Source organism: Ochlerotatus camptorhynchus, unplaced genomic scaffold (assembly GCF_037179485.1).
Source record: "Ochlerotatus camptorhynchus isolate MF236.1 unplaced genomic scaffold, CSIRO-AGI_Acam_v1.1 ptg000406l, whole genome shotgun sequence".
Classification (NCBI taxonomy): Eukaryota; Metazoa; Arthropoda; class Insecta; order Diptera; family Culicidae; genus Ochlerotatus; species Ochlerotatus camptorhynchus.
The window spans coordinates 1,139,868-1,159,655 of record NW_027040892.1 but is presented as its reverse complement, the minus strand read 5'-3'; the positions used below and the strand labels follow the sequence as shown (position 1 = coordinate 1,159,655).

Here is a 19,788-nt window from a genome sequence, read left to right as displayed (position 1 = left end):
CCCATCCGAAGCCGCTGAAAGACGGGAAAAATTGGATTATAGGTCTGACTGCAGTGTTCTGTTATGTAAGCCTCTCCGGCGGCGCAGCAAAAAATAAAATAAAAAATAAAAACTGAAAAACAGCTAACAGCAAAAACTGAAACGAAACGAAACGTTCTTGCTGGTTTTCGCCTGTCGACTATCGCTCTCCGGCGTGTTTTTAGTTCCACACGATCCGTGCTGAAGAGAACACGCTCGCACGCTCCATCGAATACCCGAGTCGACGACGTGTTCGCATAGTTTGGTGGTTTGGCGCGACGGGCGACTCAATTCTACGATCGGCGAGCGGGCGCGAATTTTTCCGCTGATAAGAAAACTCGTGTGAGTGTGAAATTGGAAGGACACCCACTCGGGGTTGGAAGATCTTATCAGTTTCGTTCGTATAGATGGTCGACGAAGGTGTTGAATACGAAAAACAGCAAGTGCAAAAATGTAAGATCCCAAGATAAAGGGTTACCTCCAGAGCGACGTACAGAAGATTCACTTGTTTGATGGAGATAATTGTGCTGCTCTCAGACTCTTATCTCAGAAGAAGAGTGATACCAACAACGCTATTCGGATAGTGGTGATGACGGTGGAGGCCATTGTGCTTCTCCGCATGGTGTTTTTGTGTGATATATTATAAATAATAATTGTGATACCGTAGAGTGAGGAGATACAGGAAAAAAAAGTGTCAAAACAACGCGCCATTGCGCTAAAGACGTCGTTAAATTACTGCTGCAGCATTATTGTTTTCGTGCGAATTTATCTAAACTGTCAATTGCTCAATTGCTTTGGATGGAATGGACCATGGTGGACAAACGAACGAGCGATCACACCAGCATGGGAAGGATGGACGAGAAGAATGGGCACCACCGGTAGACCGGACGGGCAGTTTTCTAGAGCTGTGTGTCTTTCCTAATTAATTTGTGACGATGTGACAATTTTTGCAGCCGCTCTGTGGCGGAAGGTGCGGTAGGAATGGTCATTATTTTAGGTTTTCGGTTTTATGGAGTTTCAAGTTTGACTCCGGCGATGTTGAGAAATCCTGAAATTGTTGGCAATGTTGCCATTGAACTTTGACAGATTTGCAAGCAGGTGGAGGACGTTGGCTGTTGGCTGTTATTATTTTCAGCTATTGCGTCATGACTTATGGGGATTGCTATTCTTGGAGTGGGGCATGATTTATGACGTTTACAATATATTAATGTATGATTTCGTAACGTTACAATGTGACACAATGCTCTGGAATTTAGGAGGATTTTGTATTACATTGGAACATAACAAAACAATTTAAGTCTGTAAACCAAACATACATACAAGTTATCCCGGATAGAGGGGAATTGCAAAACCAGAGCTAAATAGTATCAAATTTTACTATCAATATCATATTATGTTATTGGAAAGTGTGCGATATTGCAAGTTAAAATCATATTCTGCTATCAAAGTAAATTTTGTTTTGATATGATATGTTGGTATCATGAATTTAAGAGCTAATTTTGATCTGATAGCAAGATAAGCTATTAATATGCCATTAAGTTGATTATTTTAAACAACAAACCAATAGCTTAATGAGGTATAATAGCATAATGTGATATTAATTTGCTTTGATTTTTGCTATTCTTTAAATATTACTCAGTTATGGTCCGATATTTTTTTTGATATTATTTTTGATATTTTACATCTTCTATCAATCAAACTAATATCAATTTTTGATGTTCTGTTCCCCTTGTTTACTCGGGATTCCCCTCAGTAAGATAAATTAATAAACATGTTATAAAATTAAATCAGGCATTATATGTTTAATACTTTTGTTTTGAATTTACTATTTTACAAAGCTTATTCGAAGATTACCAGTTTAAAACAATCCTTATGATGATCCGATACATTACTTTCCCTTATTTTAAACTGCTTATTTATTTAACTGTCAATAGTCCCAACGAAGCCAATTCATGGAGGTTTCACTGTAGTTTTTTCTTGATTATTTATATTGTTGCTGAACAAACCCAGGCTCAAATTCTTGTTTATCTAATTTCATAATCAATGCTCTTAGGTGTTGCTCAGAGCTTGAATCATTATTGTAAATGGTAAAGATTTCAATTTTGCGTAAATTCGATGATGTTACCGCCAGTGTTTATTAAACTTTGTAAAATGTTATATTGATTACCTAAGAGAAGTCATTTCCGTAATTTTCAATTGGACACTTTTCAGTTTATTAAGAGTTAATTGTGCTTGGCACTTTTCGGTATTTCAGCAAGAAGAATTTGCTATATTATTCCGTTTTTTGTTAATCCTTTAGGCTGGCTAGTGAACCGGGAAAAATTACCAGACCTAAATACGGTCACTTAAATTATACGTTGTACTTTTACTTGTACAAGCTTAGTTTTATCAATTAAGCGTTATTGGATATTATATATTTTATTATTATAAGAAAAAAAATGTTTCTTCAGCAAAGTTGCTTGAAATCATATCAGGTACAACTTTGCTGAATAATATTCGATTTTATATAAAAAAAGTTAGTTTGTTTATAAAAATAATTTGAGGACCACCTTCGATGTTAGTTTTGATTTTAAAGTCCTTTATGTTGACTATTTTTCTTATGTTCTGGACTAGGAGCTGCGTAGAAGTTAAGGAAACCTTATTTTATTTCAGGTAAGCTCATCTTTGATCGGAAACCTCTATATAATTTTAGGGTACATTTTTAAGCCCGATGGACTTGGAATAGTTGTGAAAATTACGTTCAAATTTAAGAAATTACATTCTTGGAACTTCGCGAAAAATCAACGAGAAACGTAGAAGTGCAGCAAATTTCGTAGCATGTTGAGGAGCTACGTTAAACTTCATATAAAGTAAGGAATTTTGAATAAGTCCAGGGAATTTTCTAGAAGATCTAAACATGGTTCAATAAACTTCTAAGAACTTCAGGGATCCTCACTTCAGTTTAGGGAACTCCATTGCAATTTATCATCGATCTTACTTCAAAAAAGCTCTATGAGCTTTTCGGAGGTTTTGGGAACTTCGTTAAATTTCAAGGAACTTTCCAAATGTTCAAGAATTGAAGTGATTCAAGTGATAAGTGTCTTTCCAGAAGCACAAAGATGTTCAGAGATCTTGGTAAAATTAAGGGAGATTGGAAAATATGGAATTTAAAAAAAAATCAGTGAACTTCATAGAAGTTACGGAAAGTTGTAAAACTTAAGGGAGTTTTGTAGATGTTAATCAAACGTTGCATAAATTACAAGATATTCTTTCAGAAATCCTTCCTAGACAGCATGAAATATTCAAAAGATCTCCATATAGACGTGGTCTGTAACGTGGTTTGTAAAGTTCTCTGGATATTTTTCCAAGATTTCAGGTTGATTATGTTCTGAGGATCTTCAACTGTTTAAAAATTCATTGTTCTTTGAAGACTGTAGGTTGTTCAGGAAATATTCAAAAGATTCAATTAGCTGAATCTGATGGAATCTTGAATAATGAATCTAGATTTTATGGATATTTTTGTACATTATCTATAGGAAAGATCCGTGCCTTGGTGATCTAGTTACATTGTCAAGAATTAGCACTCCGGAATTCAGAATAACGAAGAGGTGGAAATTTCTACATATTTATGCCCGGAATTCAGCTGTAGGATGATTTGAATGTCGTAGCACACACAAAATCCTTGCTTTGTGTGTGTATTTTTTTTTTATTTAATAAATCAAGAACAATGAAAAAGCTCCTGTCAATAAAAAGTTTCTAAGGCTTAAATGTTTGAAATTTATTCAGTGTGCACTTTCCCATGTTTCAAATTCAAACTCCTAGAATTTAATTTTGGTTCCTATGGCTAAGATTTAACTGATTAGGAAATATTCAAATGTGAACAAAAAAGCTAGTCACATAATTCATGGAATTACTTAACTTTGAGCATTTTCTTAAGTTAGAGATGCTTAAATTTATGACATACGGATACTATGATTTCATTACAAAAATCATGATCATTGCTTGTTCAAAATCAGTAAGCTTTTTATGCTACCCCAACCGAGGTCCCAAGCGTTGTTATGAAATAAATATAATCAAATTTATTGTTTCACCATTAAAATAATAGTACCCTCAATGTCTATTGGTCACAGGAAAAGGAACCCAAAAACAAGTTGCCTTGACGCAATTTGATTGCAAGTTGGCAAGTTTTTATTTAACCATAGTTTAGCAAAAAATAAAAAAATAAACAGGCTCCCCTCCTAGGCCCCCTCTAGATAAATTTTCTAGACAACATTTATATGGATAAAAATATTGTCTTAAATATTAATGGTTAATTTTATGATTATATCAAGTGATCCATTTAGTTGAACATCAACATTTAAAACAATGCTTCCTGTAGATTTACTACTGCAGATTTAACTTTAAAATTTGCACAAGGCAACAATTAAAAAAAATGTGATTATTAAAGTCGCCTAAATATTAATAAATATAAAAACGTGAAATTTTGATATGAAAATTTAATGTCCATCTATGCCATTTAAAATTATTTATCGGTAAGCATATGTGATGTTCATTGCCATTCTTTACCCGTTGCTCATCAGCAGAAGGTTTTTTTTGGTTATATCATTTGCCCTATTTTAGTGAACCATGTTGCCTTACGTTTGTGAGCCATTAAGTTTTACAGTTCTCATCATAATTTATTTTAATAGCTAATAATCATATTGCTACCGACGGCTGACTGTATTGACATCCGATTGCTAGAAGGCTGCTGAAATCATAAATTTTACATCAAATCAAATCACTAAAAGGACCGTCAAACACTAACGTTTTTTTTTTGTTTTAGAACAACTTTCTGATATCATTTTGAAAAAATCATCACCCCTATCAATACAAAATTGTCACTGCTCGGAGCATCCCAAATCGGCAATACATTTATGTTACTAAGAGGCTGTCCATAAACTTTGAAGACAGTTTAGGGAGAGGAGGTTTGGCAAATGTTGTCGGATCATTTTAATTTAAAAAAAAAATAAGAGCTACTGTTTATGAAGCAAGGGATATAAATCACTCAAAAACTGTTAACGTAGTTTATGAACAGTCCCTAAGGTGATTGTAAAACATTATTAGTTTTTGGTATCAATTAATCGTCTTCGGACAAGTATTCAATGAACATGAAGATTGGCATCGAACAGGTTTTAAGTGTGTCTGAAATGGGTCTGTTCTATGGACAAATGAGGGGCTTTCCACAAGCTACGTGTGACATTTTAGGGATAAGATTTTAGCAAGAATTCACGATCCATACAAAGAAAAAATTGATTCGTATGCCCCGTAACGTGGGTAGATCACCTTTTCGTGGTACGTTACGGGATGTAAGATCTACCACCGATTCCTGGTCCTGACTACTTCAAACTAGGGGAACAGGATTTTTCAGTAATCCAAGGAACACATCTTAGTCCTTGTTACTTTTTATGCCTTGTTGATAGTGATAAGTCCTCGGGTTGCCTGGACCGAGGATGATCTTGAAACAAGGAAAAAATGAGTTAGTTAGTCTTCATCTATGTGATTCCTAATCTTCTATTCGTTGTTCCCTACACACTTAGAAATACCTAATCTTACAAGTGACGGAATCCAGCTTTGACATAAAGTATGAGACGTAAACAAACATGTCATGTAAAATTAAGTGCTCCAAGACTGAAAAGTTCGAATGTACGTTTGAGTTTGAGTTTGAGTATGATTGAGTTGAATTTTGCGTCTGTTGTGACTTAATTTTATGTCAAAAATGACGCTCGTATATGTCAGTCTCAGAGTACCTAAATTTACATCAATTTTTCTAAGTGTGTAGTTTGAAGTGGTTAAGACTAGGGTTCTGATGCATGGTCATTATCGGTGTCATTCCTTAATTTTGTTGCTAAGGAATCCAATTTTGACTGACAAAGGGGCGTGCTTTTGGAGCAGTCTTGTAAGCGGTCACGGTAGTCGACACATTTTCTGTGATAATTGACTGCCTTTGCCTCCGACACTTGCAAAGCAAGCTATCATAGTACAGTACCAAACTAAAATGTCATATGACAGGCTCTGTCATACGACACTGTCGCCGAAGACCGTCACGAATGTATGTATTTTAGTTTTTCTCATAATAAGAGCTGCTGATGGTGTGCTTGTGTAAATTCTGAAAATAGCAAGCAATGATGTCCTAGCAATAATATTTCTGATCAGAAATGGTTTGATTTACACCAAATTGAGGAATTACAACGAAATCACACATGTCATATGATAGCTATTTTGATAATTTTCTTTTAGCTCGAATGTTATTCTACCGCTCGTGTTGTGTGAGAGAGACGACGGTAGAGCATGAGTGTTCAAATACAAACAGACTGTCACGCACGACAACGAAGCGAGTGTAGTAAAAAACGTCAACTGTTTCAATCCCTGCTTTGGAGGGTGTTTCAACACTCCGAAGGGTATAAAGTGCGGGACCTTTCAATTAGAGTCGGATCCTTGCACACTTAGAAATTACTATTTTTACACGAGACGTAATTCATCTTTGCCGTAAATCATGGAGCGTAAACAAACATGGCATGTAAAATTAAGTGTCCTGAAACTGAAACATATGTAACTCGACGAAAAGTGCGTTTGATTGAATTGATTTTCTCGTCCTTTTCAACTGATTCTTATGTCAAAAGGGCCGCTTGCATGCGTCGGTCTCAGGGCACTGAAATTTACATGTCCTTTTCGTAGTGTGTGCGATAAATACTAGAATGACAACTGTAAAAAAATCGAATAGTGATGGAGTAATACGACAGGCACTAAACTAAGGACACGGGATATACTACAATAGATCAAATTACTGGTCGCAGTGGTGTTAAGTTCCGAATAGAGCAAAAAAAATGGGGAGGTGCCCGTAAAAAAAGAAACCTAGAGGTACAATGCAACATTTCATTGTTCCTTTAAGTTTAATTTTTTGAATTTATTGTATTTACAATAAAACGTATTGTACACAACGATAAAAAACCATAGAATTTATTGTTTACACAATAGAATCTATGGTAAATGGAGAAATCTACAATAGAACAAGGAGGTTGTTTATTAACCGTACAGAAAATCACTCTTTCTCGAGCAAACTTGAGCCATTCACCATTAATTTGGGTAAACTGTGTTGGGAGTGACACGTTGATAAATGAATAACATTGACATTAATCCGATCGACGTTGTTCATTTGTCAACTTTTCACTCCCAACACAGTTTACCCATTTATGGGTAGGTTCAGTTTTGACGGATCTGGGTGGATTCTACCCAAATTTGGGTAGTTTTGAAATAGCATGTATAGCGAACAGAATCACGAGTCATTTCATTACATACAGTTCGCAAGACCCGAGACGGCTAATACATAGGTGTAACAGTCGGAAGAAGTGTTAGTTTGTTTACTTAAATGAACCATGCCCATTTTGTTATGGCATGTTTGCTATACGAAATGCGCCTCGTGTTTATTAGCGAATTTCACATCAAAGATTGATTAATTGAGTAGGAAATCAGTTTGGCACGGCATTTGTGACCAGCATACACCTTCCGGTAGTATGAAACAGGTCAAAAACTGTTCAAATCCGCAGATAAAATTTTTGTTTTGAATTTCTGTATAGCAAAATAGTGAACTTTTCGTGAACATTAACGGCAAAGAACTCACCAACACTGGGAGACTGTGAGTTCCTGCCCACCTGTTCATTTTCCATCGTGCGCAAGACCTAGGTGGATAGATGTAAAGGTGGTTAAGAACTCACGGCCTGCTAGTGTTGGTGAGTTATTTGCCGTTAATGTTTATGATAAGTTCACTATTTTGCCATAAAAAGTGCCAAAACACGGGTCGATTTGGACAGATTTGGACCTATTTCATACGACCAAAAAGTGTATGCTGGTCACAAATACCTTGCCAAATTGATTTCCTACGTAAGTGATGTGAATTTCGCGAATAAACATGAGGAGGATTGATTGTAGCCAAACTTGCCATTTTCAATCGTCATAGTTCATTTTAGTAAACAAACTAACACTTCTACCTTCTGTGGCACCTAGGGCAGTGCCAGTGTTGCCGGATATACTGATTTTCAATCTTGATACCGATATAAAGATATGGTTTCTCAGCATCAGAGCTGGTAAATATCACGGGCATCATGTGACAATGAGAAAACAAGTCCTCTCACTATCACGAGACGAAACTACCTATCATTAGCTTTCTTGTCATTATCCAATGATCACGCACTCATGAGGATAATTCTTATGCGGTTATGACATCAGCATTTCTAACTGATTTTGATGAATTTAAGCAAGCAACCGTATTTAATCGGTAGGGTGAATATATTATTAAGATTTCCTCGGTACAAGTAACATTAATAGCAATAAATCAGCTAGTAATTACGATGATCACAATAATGTCACGTTCTTTCATGAAAAAAAAATCGATAAGATTTTTAAGAAAATCTCTATCATCGTTTTCTCATCCGATGATAGTGACAGAAGTATGTCTTGAGATCTTTCATTGAAAATGACATTTGCCAACCCTGCTCAGCATACCGATTATTGAGATTGTAAGCCGATTTATACCGTTTTTTATAAATAATCACAATGATTTTTGTCTGCCCCGCTGAACTGTCAGATGAAGCTATTGTGAGAGACTTTTATCTTTTTCAATATCTCATATGTTTTTAGTCTGCCCAAAAAAATATTCATCTATAAAAATGTGTTATGCTTGAGATACTCTTTCGGCTAATGTTTCCATTTCTTCGCCGTCTTTGGCTGCCCAGCAATCGAGAAACAGCTGATGGCTCATCCTGGTAATTCCTGGGAACCAGGAAATACTATTCTTCAGTGACCAAATAGGTCCATCAAAATGTTCAGTTAATAGCTTCCTGAAGTTTATTTAATCTTCCCTCGCTAGAAAGGTTCTCCCGTCTTCTCCTGCAAGTTTTTTCAGCTACCCCGTAAATTTAGGGTTGCTTCCAGAGTTTTATAGCCTTTCCATTAGCTTCAGGAAAACTGCAGCAACTTTTAAGAAGATCTGCATCTTCAGAAAAGTGCACACTTTTGGGTAATTTTAAAGATCTGTAATGGTAAGTTCCAATAAATTAAAGACAGTTTCATTGACTTCTGTTAAAATTCGAGAACCTGGGAAGTTCAGGAAAGTCCAGAGAACTCCAATGAACTTAAGAAAACATCTGAAATATTTTGGAACTTCACAAGTCTAAAGAACGCCAGAAAAACTTTATGGTTTTCAGAACAGTTCCATTTGTTTCAGGATAGCTGAACAGATCAATTGATTTCTATTCAATTAGCTGAAAAACTTCAGCTAAGTTCCGAGAGGTTCATGAAAATTTTGAAAACGTACGGGAAGTAACATGAACATTAGAATGTTGTGAGAACATTTGCATTTCCATGGCAGTTTCGAGAACTTTATTAAATTTAAAAAAAAAATGGGTAGATCAGAGAACTTCAATGCTGATGTTCCATTGATTTCAAGAAAATTGTGAGAGTTCTGAAATGTTCAAGAAAATCTAGAGGCCTTATAAGAAAAATAATTTTTTTTTCCGTAGTTTAATTATAATCAGGGAAGTTCCAACTACTTCGAGGATGATCAAAAAGGAACTACAAAACAGCACCATTAACTTTAGAAAAAAATGCAAAAACTTTCAAGGATGATTATATGATATTCCGAAGTGCATTTCAGGAATATTCCGAAAACTTCAGGGACATTGCGAGGTCTTCAGGTATGTTCTATGAATATGAATAAGGAACTTCAGGGAATGTTGTGCGAACATCCCCAATAAATATATTTCTACCGGCATATTTTCCCAACTTCTCCTTAAAGTTTCTTTTGACTGTTCCGTAAGGCCTCTGGGTTTCGACTTTCTCCAGAAGTTTCCCCTTATCTACCTTAGGAAGTTTCTTCCAAGGTCTCCAGGAAGTTTCGTCCGTCTTCTCCAGGAAGTTCAATTAAACTTCTACCGGATGTATCTATATAATTCTCCCAGACGTTTTTTTCGGCTTCCTCTGGAAGTTTCTCCATAAGCCATTCTCGGTAGGTTTTTTTAGACTTCTATTAGAAAGTTTTTCTGAGCTTCCCCTGGAAATGACTACTCCAGGAATTTGTTTCCAATTTCCGAAACTTTTCTGACTTCCTCTGGATATGTCATCCGAGTTTTTCTGAAAGCTTCTTTTGGTTGGAAGTTTCCTGGATGTTCTTACGGCATTTCTTAGATTTTTCTTCCGACTTTTCCTGGAAAGCACATTTTCCGTTCTTAGTCCAAAATTTTGAATTTTCGCCTAGAAAAATTACAAAAAAATTTAAATTAATTAGAAATAAAATAACGATTGCGATAAGCTTGACAACAGTCTGGCAATGCTGGACAGGGCTTCGTTCAATTTTATTCGTTTATCAAGCATCGCTAATTCCTTAAGAATGGTTTAGTGAAATCAAAACTTTGCTTGATATCTCAGTTCCCTTTCGATGTTATCAAAAAATACATTTCATAACAAGTAACTAATTGATGGGCTTGGCTTTCTTGACAGTAGCTTAGTTTACTCTTAAGATTAAGAACAAAGAAAAAACTAAGACAACCAAACAAGTTTACCGGGAAACACAAATCACATAAAATAAGCGATATAACCTAGCTTTCAATTTGGCAACACGACCTCATAACCAAATTATTTCCTCAAATTTGTGCTTTCTAAATAATTCTTCATTGAATAATCAAACATCGCTAATCCCTTAAGAATGGTTTAGTGAAATCATAACTGTAATAAAGCAATCGATGACTTTTATGGAAAGTACGGAAATGCCCTGTATCCGATTATAAGACCTACACAAATTTGGCCAAAAAGTTAATTGTAGAAAATTGTATGAACTTTCAAAACAAAACCAAAAATAAAATCTTATAACAACACTGAAAAAAAAAACAATTTTAAATTAAAAAGTTATAGGTATATCTCAAAATTCAAAGTTTCGAACATAATATTCTTTTTATATGGACGTCAACTTAATTATTTACACTTCGTCCATACTTTAACAGATTTTTTTCGCCTTTTTGTTGGGGGTTTTATGATTGTTTTGGAGCTCCACATCTTCAAAATTAGGCTATTACTTTAGTATTTCACAGCTTAATGCTAAACTTACTTGCCTAAATTCGTTCGATTTAAAATAATGTCAAATTTACAAATAAAATATTGTTTCATATCTCATCTATATTTCAGTTCCCTTTCAATGTTATCAAAAATACAATTTAACGACAAGTAGCTAATTCTTGTACTTTCATGACAGTAGCTTAGTTTACCCTTAAGACGTTTCAAATTCAATTTTGGTCTTCATCGGGCTATAATCATCCCTAAACTTTTTTAAAAAATCCATTGCCATCCCTACCACCACGCCGATCCCGTGCTCTGATTATCCAGAAAAAAACGAAGACAACCAAACAAGTATACCGGGAAGCACAAATCACAAAAAATAAACGATATAACCTACCTATCACCATAAACAAAACGTAAACGGAAAAAAAAAAACACAGCCAATCAGTGCTGTTGGTATTATAGATAGACAAAGCGTGAATATGAAAATTGTCATTTCTGAGCGACGATGATAATAAACCGCGTGAACCGCGAATGGCTCTTGGCCGCCGCCGCCGTCTGTATGGCGTCAGACATACACGCAAGTGGAGGACGGAAGGAAACCAGTGGTTTTCAACGATTATAATCATAGGAGTGTGCGACAGGTATATTATAACGGACCCCAGTATGGGGACATAGAGTAACATTGTGGAAAGCAACGTATAAACTGCTGACCTTGAAAGGGAGTGGACAGGAGACGGTTTTTTTCGTCGGTAGTGATTCAAGTTTTTGGCAAAAAGAACAGTGACACACTCCGCGAGGAAACCAGATTATATGATAAGCCTGAGTAACAAAACAATGCAAGAAAAGAAAAAAAACGGTGAACTAGTGATATTTGGAGAGCTGTTGCAGCTGTTGTTTTCAAAAATGTCGCATGTGTGACCGGTTTTGTTTCGAGTCGAGGTGGATTTTGGATGAGGACGACGCGACGTGCTTAAAATAGACAGCAAAATAATACCTGTCGTTGGACAGAAAGGGTTGAAGAACTAGTAGATTGTATGGATGCCAAAATGGTTCACGGATTAACAAAACTCGAAAAAGTGCAATGAGGGGGAAGACCTGACGATGCCATGTCAAGACGCCGAATGCGCTGAATAGTGTTCAACTTGACTCTTGTTGAACCGAACAGATACGTGCCTTTTTTATGGAGCAAGAATTCAAAGAACCCCCGCATAAAACAGAATCCCACAACACCACACACTTGAGACCGATTACGCCTCCTGGCTGCCTCTCAGCATGTTTCAAGATCATCACACATATGTGGTGCATATTATCATATTACCCGCGCGCTGTTACCGGATCTGCAACATCTGGCACCGTTCGATCGGTTAGATGATAGAACGAAAAGCTCAAACCTACAATCTCATTCCTTACAACAACAACAAAAGACACTGCACTGCAAAACGGATTGAGCGTGGTTTGCGGAATTCTCAATTATGCAACCAATGGCACAACTCCTTCACCATGATGATAGGTTCGATGACTCTTTAAAAGCTGCTGGAGAGAATCCGTCTCCCCATGTAAAGCGGCTCATTGGCTTTGAAACTACTGTAGAGGCAGAGGGAGAGACTGTAACACTTTAGCAGCCAATTAATTAGTCGCTTTTCATGCGAACGATACCTACGTACAACAATATTGGTTTGACGAAGGGGTGAGGCTTGAGTGTGTTTTGACAGTGGCTTTCATCACTTTCATACACTCAGAAAATAAATCACATAACCAGTGGAATATATCCATGTGAATTTCACATCACTTGCATGTGATCTCATAATTGGAAATTGCACCACAAAATCACATGAAGCTTATGTGTCCAATGATTACTCCCATAGAATTTATTATCTTATGTGATATTTAGACAAGAATCACTCATTTTGTTATTGGAAAAATATTATGTAAGTTCCCAATAGAAACTACGTGAAAACTTTTTTCAGTGTATGGATGTTTACAGAATATTTGAATGACTGCCATCGGGGATTATAAAGAAATATTTGAGGGAATGAATATTCCATTTAAACTTTTCAATAGCATGCAAATTCATGTCAACATTTGACAGTCTGCTTTGATGCCAAACAAGGCGTTCATGCTTCGCAACGAACGGATCTTCATTGGGCGTAATACATCGTTTATAATCATTTCGCGCATTATGCTTGAAATTACGACTTCAAATTTCCGAATAAGTACGAAAAGATCAGATTTGGTAATGAATTCTATATCTCTATCACGTCCAAAAACTGAATAAGTACTCAATGAAAACATTTAAATCCTATTCCTCAACCACACCGCCACTACTCCTCCCGACGAATCAAGCTTTCCAAATGAGATAGCCAACACAGTAAGATAATAATCATAATTCACGCTGCGCGATAATTGGCACCCGTCCCGAGGGTAGAAGAAAGAGAGTCAGTAGCCAATACCTATCAACTATGATTTCGCGCTATTGAATGCTTTTGATTTCCATATTGGTTCGATTTCGCGAAGCATTGTGTTGTTGAGCTCGAGCTGTGGTCCAGAATACTGTTAATAAAATGCTACCTGGCGGTCCATCTGTGCACCCGGTTGAAATAATCGATATCCGGGAAGCGCGTTCGGGCGAGTGTGTGTGTGCGTGTGGTAGGAAAAAAGTTGGATATGTTTTCAAGCGGATTAGAACTGAGTCCGACGAGTATCGGGGAGGTAAAGGGTAAGAATTTTTGGTTCGAATGTGTTTACAAACACGGGTACTTTTTCGTTCGGGGGGAAATTGATACGGATAATGAGATTCGGAGTCGAACGCTGTCTGTTCGGTGTATGGCGATATTGGAAAGAACTGGATCGGAAGGTAGCGGCATACTTTGGAAGGGGCTTCCATTCGTTCAAACGAAAGTAGAACATATAGGTACGCGAAGTTGCAGATATAAGGTAGATTTGGTATTGATCAACTGCAGTTTTCGGTCCAGTTTTGGAAACTGGGTCAATGCATGAGAGCTAGGCGGATTCGATAATAATTAAAATCGAGGGAAAATGTGTTTTTCGCTTTTGACACCTTTTCTAGGTATTCTGTATGGTCAGTGAATTTACAACTAGTGTCTAGAGAGGTTATAGATTGGCCTCTTCAGTCTGTTGATGGATCGATATCTAATTATTTTATTTTCGTCCGACGTATCAGTCCATTGGAGACAGTTTCAATGACTCGATAATTTTCATTACGTTGTCAAATTTGTGGTGATAAAATAGTTGAAAATATTGCGTGTAATGTTCCTTTTCACTAGAGTGACCGATTCTATTTGGTTTGCCACGGAACATCTGTTTGTCAGTTTTAGCACTCCGAATTTTGGTACACGGTCCTCGAGATGCAACCGTTACTTTTGATTTATTTTTCTTTTACTTCTTATCACCTCTGCCATTTCTTTAACTTTTAGAAAACCTTCAGGTTCCTCAAAAAGAAAAAAAGAAAGTCAAATATGTTTGCAAAATATAAAATTTTGGATGGCCCTTTTTTCTTCCAGAATTACAACATCCATGAATTAAAACATCCCAACCATAGCGTAAATAATTTTGAATTAGTTAACGAGTTAGTTAGGTATTTTCTGTCGTTTCTTCATTTAATTAATTAGATTTTTGGTTATAGGAACCTAGCCTTAAAGTTTCAATGTATTCAGAAACCATATTCATAGCGGAAAATGCAATGCAGGAACAGAATCCCCCATAAAATGACAATGAAAAATATTAAATTCTAAAGATAATATTGTGGTTTTTGATTAATTTCACCATTTTAGAGTAAGTTAAGTAACTGCTACATCGCCATTTCCTTCCCTATCCCTAGTTATGGTAAAGATGGGCGTGGCCGGGAATAGCGACAGTCATGCTTCTGTCACTCTTGTTTAGATTGGAACCAATGTTTACTCTCCAGCATTATTCCTGAAAGTAGTCTAACTGAGAATTTCAGAAGAGACGTGAGTGTCGCTAGTATGCAATCTACGAAGTATATCATAACAACGCGAGCGCTAATTCCTGGAATTCTTTTCCGAATTCCTTTGAAGCTCTCTTAGACTTATTCCCAGCTTGAATTGTAATCCTCCTTATGATCCGGATTTGTTTTCTCCCACAAACTTCATGAAATTATCCTCAGAATGCCTCGGAATTCTAAAAAAGATTTTTTAAACTTTTCAAACATCCCAAAGATTAATCGCAAACAGATTTCAAGGGTATGTTTTTTTTAGCTCCACTCTCAGCGACATCGACCCATTTACTCTTCCAATCTGTTACAACTTTGACATTAAGTCATTGGACCCATTTTTAGGAAAAATATAATCATATTAAAAAATTGGGACTTTGTATTGAAAACATTGATTGTATTGGTTTTTTTATGGTTTACATGGTTTGTAGACAGAGGGAGCAATGTGTTTTTATATTTTTCCTAGAAAATTAAGGCTTTTTTACTTCTTCTTCTTCTTCTTCTTCTTCTTCTTCTTCTTCTTCTTCTTCGCATTTCAAGCTTATTGCATATCGCATATTAGCTTATTGCGTGCTCTCAACTTAGTGTTCTAGATGCACTTCCACAGTTATTAATTGAGAGCTTTCGATGCCTGTACCATTTTTGCATTGATATGATTGTGTGGCAAGTCCAATCATACTTCTATGCCCAGGGAAGTCGAGAAATTTTCCAACCCGAAAAATTCCTAGACCGAACAGGGAATCGAACCCAGCCACCTCCAGCATGGTCTTGCTTTGTAGCTGCGCCTTTACCGACTGAGCTAAGGGAGGCTTTTTTACACAACATATAAAAATTCAGCAATATAAATTTTCCGTCTTTGTGTTATATTTTTTTTTGAAGTTATCAAGTTTTGGGCTTTCGCTCAATACTCTTATGCGACTTAGACTACCACGCGTCTGCATTGATTTATAGCAACTGCAACATGGTCACGGGTTAAGACGGACAGTTGATTGTTGGGTGGCTTAACTATTGCAGAGTGACCAGTGAACCAGGGAATCGGGAAAACCGGGAAAAAGCCAAGAACTCGACATCACCGGGAAAAGACCATGAATTGTGATGACAAATCGGGAAACAATATATTTCGTCCCCTCTTTGGAAAAGATTTAATATCCTTGAACTAGATTTCAGGGATACAGTCACTTTGGAGAACTATTGAGATAATTTTGGAGAAATTCCCAATTGTCGAGGGAATTTAAGAATGAATTCTGGAGATAACACCAAAAATTTTCAGATAATATTTCGAATGGAGTTTACGGAAGAACTTATAAAGAGTTTTGACTAGTACTCCAAGACAATTGTGAGAGTTCAGAATGTAATTTTTCGATACATAGTTCCGTGGAAAATTCCATAACGATTGTGTAGAGGATTCCCGGTCCATTTCTTATGTAGATTCTAAATAAGTTCAAAGAAGAATTTCAGAGAAATCTGTTGAGAATTCCATAGAAATCCTGATGGTATTGAAAAATTATTTCTAAATTTCTAAAAATAAATTGCAGGGGGATTCTACAAAAATGCCAAGGAAACCGAATTTTGTCCATAGAAATTCTGACAAGAGTTTTAAGGTAATTTGGAGGTTAATTCCAAGGGCATTAATTAAAGGTAATTTCAGCTGAATTTAGAGGAGACCTTCAAGGTAATGTGGAGCAGAAATTGAAGACCGTTGTGATGCTCAGAGCTGCATGGGAATTCTAGGGATAACTAATATGAGATAGAATGAGAAGGAATTACGGATTAGAAAGCTTTCGTGAGTAGGGGCAAAAAAAGGTTATCTTCCATTTAATTCCACTTAATTAATTTTGGTATCCATGACAGATACGTATTTCAACTACAACGTGCAGTCTTCATCAGTGCCGTAAGTAAAAATGTCAAGATCACAGGTATAAACATGAAACTACAACGTGTAGAATCGGATCCTACCTAACTAATGATAACCAAAGATTTAAGTAAAGTAAAGGAGAAAAATCTTTTCAAATCTCTAATAAAGAAAAAAAAATCCTCTTATAAAGGGGAATTTATGTATTCTCGTAAAAGTAAGCAGCGTCCGCACTTCTATTAGCAATTCATAAGTGCCACGTACAAATATGTCGTGTTTATTTGTTTAAATTTATCTGCTGGTTGCTATTCTAGCTATTCCAATCAGCGAATCCAAATACATAAAGCAACCAACGATACAGACAAAACGGTTGCTATGACTATCATGACAAACTCGCTCTATAACATAGCTCGATCCGAGTGGTAGAACGATAATGATATATTGCTTGCCTGCTTAGTTGCAATATACAAGGATGGGGACATAGCTTGATCTGAATCCCATCAACACACGTGTATCATCTTCGGCTTTACTTCGTGAAGCAGCTTGCCAACAATTTGCTCGTTTCCTTCTACCGCCCCGAGTAAATTGTGTCGCACGGGTTGCTTTGTCACGAAAAAGAAGGAAGAAGATTATATCATTATTGCTTTCGACTTCTGACATAGCGTTATCATTCTGTTCGTTGATCGCTTTTCATTTTGTCATTTGGAGATATTTTTGATTCCTTGATTCCAATCCAATGAAATGTCCAAAACGGATGGTAAACGTTTTTACAACGCTTCTCAGGTGAGTGTAGTCCGTATGTTTAATTTGAAAAAAAAAACTGGCATAACATGTTTGCTCCATCGTCAAAATGTAATCAGCTTGAAGCTCAAAGATTAAGGAATCGTTTCAATACATTCAGTGAACTGTTTTGGTTAGAAAATACAACGAAATTAACGTTTAAATTTTGGTTGTCGAAAACAGGGTCCCGAGCCATCATTTACCCTACTTAAAAATTCATAGATAGTTTTAGAACGAATTCCATTATTTGTTTGGAGTTTCCTGCAGAGAATTTCTGAACTTTTATAAAGATATTTTCAAAGGACTTCCAAAAAGTATCTCAAAATTTATTTAAGGGGCATTTTGAAAAGTACTCTGTGAAGGGAAATGTTTTTAAACTAAATTCTTAAGGACATTCTAACAAACTCCTGTGAAGAGTTCTGAGCGGATTTTTAAGGCAGTTAAAACATCGACAAATGTTGAGGACTTCAGACGCAGAAACAAATTAAACATCCACGATTCTGCTGTCTTAGTAATGACTCATTTATACTACAAATGAACAACTTACTGGCGCAGTAGATTTATGTGCCGAACAGAAGACAAAAAAACCCATTTAATCAAGTGATCGTTTCAGCTTAACCGCATTCGATTTAAAGCTTAATTTAAATGTATATCGCACTCCCAGGAAAATTTCTAAAATTCCGTGAAAAAGTCGGGAAATTGTTAATCGGAATTTGCTGGTCACCATGCTATTGAATAATATATTTTTTGTCTCATCCACACGCAAACCAAAATTGTATTACTTCAAATGTTAGTTACTTCAAATGTTAGTTGAGCCGGCGCCGGTGGTGTAGTGGTAAGCGTGACTGCTTTCTAACACCCCAATGGGTCTGGGTTCAATCCCAGTCGAGGTCGGTGGGATTTTTCTGAGGCATAAAAATCTCTGGTCACGTCTTCCTTCGGAAGGGAAGTAAAGCCGTTGGTCCCGGCCCATGTGTGTTGTGAATGGGTGCGATATCCTACGCAGGTGTGGAAGCTGCCTTCCTTGCACATTCGATTGTTGTCAATGGATGGCAATCGATGTCCGTCGGTGATTGGCACTAGATTGCGGAACAGAGACCGACGTTAAATAAAGGAAAGATAGCTAGATTAAGTGTGTACCATTGAATTTGATAAGGAGTCAAACAAAGTTGAGATATTATTAAAAATCTAACACTACTTCTTGATTCTAAATTCGTCCTACGAGTTTCAATTCCGTCCTAACGCTTTGAAACCCCATTAGATTCTCTTCGTCCTACTGATGATGGTAGAAAAGTGGATTCGCTAGGAGCGCTTATTTTGTTTTGAGAACAATGAGTGTAAATATTCATAAAATGCGCTGTCATAGGGTTTATGCTGTGGCTTATGAACTAACGGATCGGAAAAAAAACGTATGATTGATTTGTGCACGTTGAAATCATTGATATTATTGATGATTTCTACTCGATAGAACGGAAATGGGCGATTACGACGAAGTGGTCTTCCCTATCGCACTTCCAGGAAAATTCCTAAAATTTCGTGAAAAAACCGGGAAATTGCTAATCGGAGTTTGCTGGTCACCATGTTTTTTGTCTTATCCACACGCAAACCAAAATTGTATTACTTCAAATGTTAGTTGCATTTCCTGTCATCCGCTGAATACCGCAGCGAATGATATAAGTACGCTTTCAACTATACCAACAAGCATTTTATTTATATCATTGTAGAACGACGCATACACTTGCCACGATTCTCTCCAATTCCCGTTCAGCAGTAATAGCATACGAAATCGAGTATGAGGGGAAATTAACACTTCTTATTCACTTTTAGCCTATCCATATTCCGAAGCATAGAGCGAGCAGTGGAGAAAGTTTCTTCTTCTTCTTCGCATTTCAAGCTTATTGCATATCGCATATTAGCTTATTGCGTGCTCTCAACTTAATGTTCTAGATGCACTTCCACAGTTATTAATTGAGAGCTTTCGATGCCTGTACCATTTTTGCATTAGTATAATTGTGTGGCAAGTACAATTATACCCTATGCCCAGGGAAATCGAGAAATTTTCCAACCCGAAAAATTCCTAGACCGGACCGGGAATCGAACCCAG

General features: G+C 36.5%; 1 protein-coding gene across 1 annotated transcript in view; it reads left to right on the top strand.

Annotated features, from left to right (window-relative positions):
- Positions 1-156: 156 nt before the first annotated feature.
- Positions 157-19,788, top strand: part of Nost (Nostrin) — a 90,256-nt gene continuing 70,624 nt past the window's right edge. The window contains exon 1 of the mRNA XM_065233631.1: positions 157-471. The gene's annotated coding sequence lies outside the window, so the exon portion shown is untranslated. The remainder of the gene's footprint in view (positions 472-19,788) is intronic.